A 9,956-nucleotide genomic window follows, 5' to 3' on the forward strand; every position below is an offset into this window, starting at 1 on the left:
TATTTGCAATATTGGAAATGATGGTGCTTTCCATTATATTGGTTGAAAATAAAATTGCTAATTCTAAAAAAAAATGAATAGACAACAATAAAACAGCATAATTAAACATATAACAACAGAGAACAAACTGATGGTTGCCAGAGGGGAGACGGATGGAGGGATAGGCAAAATGGGTATAGAGGAATAGAAGATACAGGCTTCCAGTTATAGAATGAATAAGTCATGGTAGTAAAGGCACACCATAGGGAATATAGTCAATGATTCTGTAATAGTGTTGTATGGCAACAGATGGGAGATACACTTGTGGTGAGCATAGCAAAATGTACAGAGAAGCTGAATCACTATGTTGTACACCTGAAACTAATGTAACGTTGTGTATAAACTATACTCAAATTAAAAAAATTTTATAAAAAGAAAATGAAGTTCCTAAAAATATAAATTTTGATGACTAAATAAATGAATTTGCAGAAAAGCAAGCCAGGAAAAAATTCTTTTTAAAAGTTTTTATTTAAATTCCAGTTAGTTAACATACAGTGTAATATTAGTTTCAGGTGTACTATTCAACAATTCCATACATCACTAGTGCTCATCACAGCNATTTTCTATAGTTAAAAGTCTGTTTCTTGGTTTGCTCTCACTCTCTCTCTCTCCCTTTTTTTTTTTACTCTTTCCTCCTTTGTTTTGTTTTTTAAATTCCACATATGAGTGAAATCATATGGTATTTGTCTTTCTCTAACTTATTTCACTTAGCATAATACTCTCCAGCTACATCAATGTCATTGCAAAAGTCAAGATTTCATTCATTTTTGTGGCTAATAATCCATTGTGTGTGTGTGTGTGTGTGTGTACCCATTTTCAGTCAATAGACATTTTGGCTATTTGGCTACTGTAGAGAATGCTGTTATAAACATCAGGGTTCATCTATCCCTTTGGATTCGCATATTTGTAACCTTTGAGTAAATACCTAATAGTGTGATTGCTGAATTGTAGGGTAGTTCTATTTTTAACATTTTGAGGAACCTCCATACTGTTTTCCAGAGTGGCTGCACCAGTTTGCATTCCCACCAACAGTGCAAGAGAGTTCCCCTTTCTCCACATCTTGGCCAACACTTGTTTTTTGTGTTGCTGATTCTGACAGCTATTCTGACAGGTATGAAATTTTATCTTGATTTGCATTTCCCTGATGGTGAGTGATGTTGATCATCTTTTCATGTCTTTGTTGGCCATATGTATATCTTCTTTGGAAAAATATCTATTCATGTCTTCTGCCTATTTCTTCATTGAATTATTCATTTTTGGGGTGTTGAATTTTATAAATTCTTTATATATTTTGGATACTAACCCCTTATCAGATATGTCATTGGCAAATATGTTCTCCCATTCTGTAGGTTGCTTTTTACTTTTGTTAATTGTTTCCTTCACAGTGCAGAAGTATTTTGTTTTGAAGTAGTCCCAATAGTTTATTCTGCATTTATTTCCCTTACCTCAAGGGACATATCTAGAAAGAATTTGCTATGGCTGATATCAAAGAAGTTACTGCCTGTGTTCTCTTCTAGGATTTTTATGGTTTCAAGGTCTCACAAACAGGTCTTTAATCCATTTTGAATTTATTTTTGTGTATGGTATAAGAAAGTGGTCCAGTTTCCCCAACACCTTTTGTTGAAAAGACATTCCTTTTCACTTTGGGTATTCTTATCCTGCTTTGTTGAATCATAATTGACCATATAGCTGTGGGTTCATTGCTGGGTTTTCTATTCTCTTCCACTGATCTATGTGTTATTTTTGTGCCAGTACCATACTGTATTGATTACTATAGCTTTTAATATAACTTGAAGTCCAGAAATATGATGCCTCCAGCTTTGATTTTCATTTTCAAGATTGTTTTGTCTATTCAGGGTCTTTAGTGGTTCCACACAAATTTTAGGATTGTTTGTTCTAGTTCTCTGAAAAAAATGCTATTGGTATTTTGATTGTATTATATGTGTGGATTGCTTTGGTTAATATTGATGTGATCATGGAATGTCTTTCTACTTGTGTCATCTTCAATTTCTTTCATTAGTGTTCTATAGTTTTCAAAGTACAGGTCTTCCATCTCTTTGGTTATTATTATTATTATTATTGTTATTATTTGGAATGGATTTGTTTTCTTAATTTCTCTTTCTGCTTCTTCATTATGGTGTGTAGAAATGCAACAGGTTTATGTACATTGATTTTGTATTCTACAACTTTACTAAATTTGTTTATCTTCAATTTCTTTCATCAGTGTTCTACAGTTTTCAGAGTCCAGGTCTTCCATTTCTTTGGTTATTATTATTATTATCTTATTTTTTGTGCAATTGTAAATGGAACTGTTTTCTTAATTTCTCTTTCTGCTTCATTATTGGTGTGTAGAAATCCAGTAGGTTTCTGTACATTGATTGTTTTTTAATCCTACAACTTTATTGAATTTGTTCCCTCTGAACCTACTTTGTTGAGGGCTTTTATCATTAATGGATGTTGTACTTTGTCAAATGCTTTATATGCATCTATTGCAATATCATATGATTCTTATCCTTTCTCTTATTGATGTGAAGAATGTTAAGACAGTGACAGTAGAGCATTAAACCAAGCCTGAAGCCATTTCTTGGAGCAGAGTTCCACACAAGTGACACATTCTTAAAGTAAGCCCTGGAGGAGTGGGTTGGTGTTCTTAGCTACCCAGTTTGGAACCCAAGTGACCATCCTGCTAGTTTTTATTCCAAGTGAGTGTAAACTCTATTTTTGCTTCTGTGATTCAAATTATGCAAAGAATGGTTGATTACCTTTCCCCCCTTACATTGATTTTAGAAACACCAGTTGCTATTAAATCTATACTAGTGGAATAATGGAGTGGTTGAAGAACCTAGGCTCTGAACCTGTATTGCCAGAAACCCCAGCTTGGATACATACTAGCTATATGACCTTGAGCAAGTGATTTAAAGTCTTTGTGCAGGCATATCTCATTTGATTGCACTTTGCTTTATTATGCTTTGCAGATAGTAGGGTTTTGTTTTGTTTGCTTGTTTTTTGCTTTTGTTTTTGTTTTTGTCTTTTTTTACAAATTGAAAGTTTGTAGCAACCCTGCATCAAGCAAATCTATTTACATCTTTTTTCCAACATCACTTACTTACTGTGTCACATTTTGGTAATTCTTATAATACTTCAAACTTTTTCATTATTATTACATTTGTTATGGTGATCTCTTATTAGTGATCTTTTATGTTACTATTTTCATTATTTTGGGGCACCATGAACTGTGCCCATATAAGGCAGGAAATTTAATTAATAAATACTATGTGTTTTCTTTGCTCCACCCTCTATCCATTCCCTCTCATTCTCACACATGCCTTCCTATTCCCTGAGACACAACAATATTGATATTAGGGTAGTTAATCACCTACAATGTCCTCCAAGTGTAGAAGTGAAAGGAAGAGTTACAGGTCTTTCACTTCAAATCAAAAACTAAAAATGATTCAGCTTAGTGAGGAAGACATGTTAAAAGCTGAGAGAGGCCAGGGGCACCTGGGTGGCTCAATTGGTTAAGCATCTGACTTTGGCTCAGGTCATGATCTCATAGTTCGTGAGTTCAAGCCCTGCATCAGGCTTTGTGCTGACAGCTCAGATCCTGGAGCTTGCTTCAGATTCTGTGTCTCCCTCTCTCTCTCTGCCCCTCTCTCACTCATTTTCTTTCTCTCTCTCTCTCTCAAAAATAATAAATAAACGGGGCGCCTGGGTGGCTTAGTCGGTTAAGCGTCCGACTTTCGCTTAGGTCATGATCTTGCGGTTCATGGGTTCGAGCCTCGCGTCGGGCTCTGTGCTGACTGCCAGCTCGGAGCCTGGAGCCTGTTTCAGTCTGTGACTCCCTCTCTCTCTGACCCTCCCCTGCTCACGTTGTCTCTCTCTCTCTCTCCTAGAAATAAATAAAACATTAAAAAAATAAAAATAATAATAAAAAATAAACATTAAAAAGAAAATCCTTAAAAAAAAAAACAAAAAAAAGGTGAGAGAGGCCAAAAGCTAGGCCTCTAGCACCAAACAGTCAAGTTGTGAATGCAAAGGAAAAGTTTTTGAAGGAAATTATAAGTGCTACTCCAGTGGACACACAAATGATAAGAAAGCTAAACAGCCTTTTTGGTGATATGGAGTTTAGTGGTCTGGATAGAAGGTCAAACCAGCTACAACATTCCCTTAGGCCAAAGCCTAATCCAGAGCAAGGCCCTAGCTCTCCTCAATTGTGTGAAGGCTGAGAAAGGTGAGAAAGCTGCAGAAGAAAAGTTGGAGGCTTGCAGATGTCAGTTCATGATATTTAAGGAAAGAAGCCATCTCTATAACATAAAAGAGCAAGGTGAAGCAGCAGGTGCTGATGTAGAAGCTGCAGCAAGTTATCTAGAAAATCTAGCTAAGATAGTTCATGAAGGAGGCTACACTAAACAACAGATTTACAATGTAGACAAAATGGTCTTCTAGTGGAAGAAGATGCCCTATAGGACTTTCATAGCTAGAGAGGAGAAATCAATACCTGGTTTCAATGCTTCAAAGGACAGACTGACTCTTGCTAGGGGCAAATGCAGCTGGTGACTTTAAGCTGAAGCCAATGCTCATCTACCATTCTTAAAATCCTAGGGCCCTTAATGTGGTGCCTGGCTGGTGCATTCAGTAGAGCATGTGACGCTTGATCTCAGAGTCATGAGTTTTAGCCCCACATTGGGCATAGAGTTTACTTACAAAAATAATTATGCTAAATCTATGCTTGCTGTGCTCTATAAATGGAACAAAGCCTGTATGACAACACATCTGTTTGCATGATTTGCTGAATATTTTAAGCCCACTATGGAAACCTACAGCTCAGAAAAATATCCCTTTCCAAAGATGACTGCTCACTGACAATGCACCTGGTCACCCAACATTTCTGATAGAGATGTACAAGATTAATGTTGTTTTCACGCACGCTATACAACATCCATTCTGCAGCCCATGAGTCGAGGAGTAATTTCAACTTTCATATCATTATTTAAGAAATACATTTCCTAACAGTGTACCTGTCAGTGTGATTCCTGTGATGGAGCTGGGAAAAGTAAATAAAAACCTTCCAGAAAGGATTCACCATTCTAGATGCCATTAAGAACATTCATGGGGCACCTGGGTGACTTAGTTGGTTAAGTGTCCAACTTCAGCTCAGGTCATGATCTTGCAGTTTGTGATTCCAAGCCCTGCATCAGGCTCACTGCTATCAGCACAGTACCCGCTGCTTTGGATTGTCTGCCCACCCCCCCCATCCTCCCCCTTCTCAAAAATAAACGTTAAAAATAAAGAACATTCATGATTCATGAGAAGAAGTCAACATATCAACATTAACAAGAATTTAGAAGAAGTTGATTCCAACAAAAGAATTTTCCCTCTCAGAATCTTGATTCCCCTATAGCCAAAGGAAAGGTGACTTCTTCATAGGCTTGTGCCTGCAAGTAGAACCCTGCAATGGCCATCAAATCCTCTGTGGGGATTTTAGAGACACTGATGGAGAAAGGAGGACTCATCTCGTCTGCACAGCTCCTCCACCCCTTCTCCTCCACCACTCCTGCACAGGTTCTCCACCCCTTCCCCTCCACTCACTGCCACTAAGGAGTTGCTGATCAGGGTCCACCTCAGGGGCCCCAGGAAGAGTGCAGAGCAGACAGCCAGAGCTGCACACCATGGCCCCTTCTCTTCACAAGCTCAGGGAGGGGCAGGGTGCCTGCCACCTGAGCCCTGTTCACCAAGGGGCTCATTCTTCCTCTGAGGCTTTGGTGGAGGTGGGTGTCCTCTGCCAGACCAGCACATGATATGAAGAATGAATTAAATGCCTAGTTCTTACTGTTAGGGTTTGATGTGGAATCACAGCTGCAGTGATATATTTTTATCAACACTTGGTTGGTTTTAAATAAAATGCATGTTATTTAAAACAAAACATCATGGATGACTTTTGACTTTGAGGTGTTCAAGAGTTCAGTGGACGAAGTATTTACAGATGTGAGGGAAACAGCAAGAGAATTAGAATTGGGAGTGGAGCCCAAAGATGTGTCTGAATTGCTGTGATCTCATGATAAAATTAATGGGTGAGGAGTTCCCTCTTATGGATAAGCAAAGAAAGTAGTTTCATAAGATGGAATCTATTCATGGTGAAGATGTTGTGAAGACTGTTGCAATGACAACGAAGAATTAGAGTAGTACATAAACTTAGTTGATATGCAGTGGCAGGGTTTGAGGATTGATTCCACTTTTATTTATTTGTTTGTTTTATTTACTTACTTATTTAGCGTGAGTGTGGGAGGGGTAGAGGGAGACAGGGGGAGAAAGAGAGAGAGAGAGAGAGAGAGAGAGAGAGAGAGTCCCAAGCAGGCTCCACGCTGTGAGCACAAAGCCTGGGGCTTGAATTCACAAACTGCAAGAGCATGACCTGAGCTGAAACCAAGAGTCGGACTGAGCCACCCAGGTGCCCTGGGATTGACTCCACTTTTGAAATAAGTTAACTGTGGGTAAAATGCTATTGAATGGCACCATATGCTACATAGAAATCATTCCTGAAAGCGTCAATGTGACAGACTTCACTGCTGCCTTATTTTAAGAGATTGCTACAGCCACCCCAGCCTTCAGCATCCACCACCCAGCAAGCAGCCATCAACATTGAAGCAAAACCCTCTACCACCAAAAAGATTATAATTTGCTGAAAGCTCAGATGATTGGTAGCAATTTTTAGCAACAAAGTATTTTTTTTTTATTGAGCTCTATACCCAATGTGGGGCTTGAACTCATGACCCCAAGCACTAGAGTCTCATGCTTTACCAGTTGAGCCAGCCAGGGGCTCCATCAATAAAGTATTTTTAAATTGAGGTATCTCTGTTGGTTTTTTTTTTTAATACATAATGCTATTGCACACTTATTGCACACTTAATAGACTGTAGTATAGTGTAAACATAACTTTTATATGCACTGGGAAACCAAAAAGTTCAGTTGTGATATTAACTTTATTGCAGTGTTCTGGAACTGAACCTCCAACATTTTCAAGGTATGCCTATACTCCTTCTACTTAAAATGGGGATAGTCCTAGTACTTGCCTCATACGGTTGCTTTAAGGACTGAGTTAATACATGCGTGTAAAGAGCCTAGAATAGTGTTTAACATATAGTAAATGCTCAGATAATGTTATTTGTCATTATTTTTCTTTTGTTTTCACTGTCTATGTACTTCCCAATCTGTTTTGGAGCAAACCTGTTCTTCCTCATGTAGTTTTTTTCATTCCCCTCTTTCTTTTTCATTTACTTTATACTCCACTTTAGCCCTCATCATTTTTTTAAATAGTTTATTGTCATGTTGGTTGCCATACAACACCCAGTGCTCATCCACACAAGTGCCCTCCTCCATGCACATCACCCCCCCCTTCCCCTCTCCCCCATACCCATCAGTCCTCAGTTTGTTCTCAACATTCAAGAGTCCCTCAGGGTTTGCCTCCCTCCGTCTCCCCCCTTATTTCCCCCCTTCTTCTCCCCCACGGTCCTCCGTTAGGTTCCTCCTAATCCTCCTATACGTGCAAACATACGGTATCTGTCCTTCTCTGCCTGACTTATTTCGCTCAGCATAACACCCTCAAGGTCCATCCATGTTGCTACACATGGCCAGATTTTATTCTTTCTCATTGCCATGTAGTATTCCATTGTATAGATAAACCACATCTTCTTGATCCATTCGTCCATTGATGGACGCCCTCATCATTTTTCATATCATTATATTACATATTATGTTCAGAGAGATGAATTGGAAAAGAGGCCATTGAAGTTCCCCTTAAGGAAGTAAACAGGGATTGATTGGTGGCCAGGGGTACCTTCAGCCTGTTTGTATTTTTACAGTGGGAATGCATTTACTATTGTTTCTGTAATTAAAAGGAAATGTTTATAACTATTAAGTGGAGGTGGAGTAAGGGAGGAAAGTTTCCAGGGAAGCCTCCTTCTATGATAGCCAGTTCACATCATGCACTGATGCTGTGAGAGAAAAATGAGAGCACACATTTCTAGGGCAGCAGCCAGCTTCTTCCTATCCATAGCAGTGCCAAGCGCTCCTTTGTCAGCAAAATCTGCCTCAAATTCATCTCTATCAGCTTTGCCTTTCCCATTGTCTTTAGCATCTCCATCCCACCTCCCAAGAACACTGGGGAGGAACTTTCAGGGATGAGTACTACTGTACCTGGGTCAAATGCCACCTCCTGTGAAGGCTTTCGCAACATACCAAGTGAACATGTTTGAATTCATTGTGGCTCTTGGTTTCCACACATGTTGCTGATACCTGTAGGCAGCACTGAGGGCTTGACTTTTTTCAGCCTTGTGTTGTTCATTGAAACATGACTCTCTCATTAGAGTGTATACTCCTTAAGGGTAAACACGGGGTCTCTTATTTATGACTGGAGATCGCACCCCAATCACCACCTATATCCAGCCCAGTCCATAATAAATGTTCAAGAAATGTTTTTGACGGGGTGTCCTGAACTGCCTCCTATCCCACCACATTAGGACTTTTGCATGTTTTATTCTTTCTGCCCTGTCCCTGGTCACTTCCTATTATTCAGGTCTCAGATTGCACATCACCTTTTCCAAGGGGTCTTGACTATTAAAACAGACTAACTTCTATCCAAATCTTTCTCTATCTCATAACTTGTTTTCTTTTTCTCATAGCACTCACTGCAACTGTTGGCACTCACTGAAATTCTCTTATTTGATTCATTTTGTTGTTTGTTTCCCTAGCTGGAATGTAAATCACAGGAGGGCAGACACCTTGTCTGTTTTGTTTGCCCTTGCGTCCCCAGTGCTTAGAACACTGCTTGGTAAATATGAATACAGGAATGAGACTGTATTTGTTTGATTATTGACTTATCCCCCCAGGAGAATGGCAGCTCCACGAAGGTCAGGATCTTACTTGGGTTAGCACTACATCCTTAGCACCTAGCATGGTGCCTGGAGGATAGTAGATGCTCAAGAAAGAATGTCTGGGTGAGTGAATTAATGTTCCACACACACTTTAACTCAATGTGCTCCAAACTGAATTTAGTCTCTTCTTCCCCACCAAACCTGTTTTTCCTTCTGTGCACTCCAGTTCAGTTAATGACACCATAATCCACTCTTGACACACAACCCAGAAATGAACTCACTCCCTTCACTCATTCACCTACTATTTTCAGGTAGTCCCCAAGCCCTGCCTATTCAACATCCAAAATATCTCACTTATCTAATCCTTTTCTACCCCCGTTGCAGCTATCCTGATTCAGGCCTCATCTTTTTTTCGTTACTAATGCAACAGCTTCCTCCCTCCTGTCTCCCCCTTTTTTTCCTTTTTATTATGTAAGGCTTCACAACATTGTATCTCATCTTTGTGCAGGGGCCTTATTAATCTACTTTGTGTCTTTCCAATTTTATTATACGTGTGACCAAAGTCAGCCCCCTCGAGCCTCCTTNCGAACCGCGAGATCATGACCTAAGCGAAAGTCGGACGCTTAACCGACTAAGCCACCCAGGCACCCCTCGCAAAATATATTTAAACCACAAATGATTAAAATTGCTGTCGGGGTGCCAAACCACAAATGATTAAAATTGCTGTCGGGGTGCCTGGTGGCTCAGTTGGTTGAGCATCTGACTTCGGCTCAGGTCATGATTTCATGGTTCGTGGGTTCGAGCCCTGCATCCAGCTCTGTGCTGACAGCTCAGAGCCTGGAGCCTGTTTCAGATTCTGTGTCTCCCTCTCTTTCTGACCTTCCCCTGTTCATGCTCTCTCTCTCAGAAATAAATAAAACATTAAAAAATTTTAAAATTGCTGCCCCCTTGCACTAGTTTCCCTAGTCACATTTTCTCTTGTATTAGGTGGTTTTGGAGCTGCTTCAGACATTTTTGAGATCCAGCTATGTGGAAGTTGATTGGCAG

At 39.6% G+C, this 9,956-nt stretch overlaps 1 non-coding gene across 1 annotated transcript; it reads right to left on the reverse strand.

Moving 5' to 3' along the window:
* Positions 1-9,372: 9,372 nt before the first annotated feature.
* On the reverse strand, positions 9,373-9,477 carry LOC144218286 (U6 spliceosomal RNA). Its single transcript, XR_013331099.1, has one exon. It is a non-coding gene; the product is annotated as a U6 spliceosomal RNA (small nuclear RNA).
* Positions 9,478-9,956: the final 479 nt, after the last annotated feature.

This window comes from Crocuta crocuta, unplaced genomic scaffold, assembly GCF_008692635.1.
Source record: "Crocuta crocuta isolate KB4526 unplaced genomic scaffold, BGI_CrCroc_1.0 scaffold1531, whole genome shotgun sequence".
NCBI lineage: Eukaryota > Metazoa > Chordata > Mammalia > Carnivora > Hyaenidae > Crocuta > Crocuta crocuta.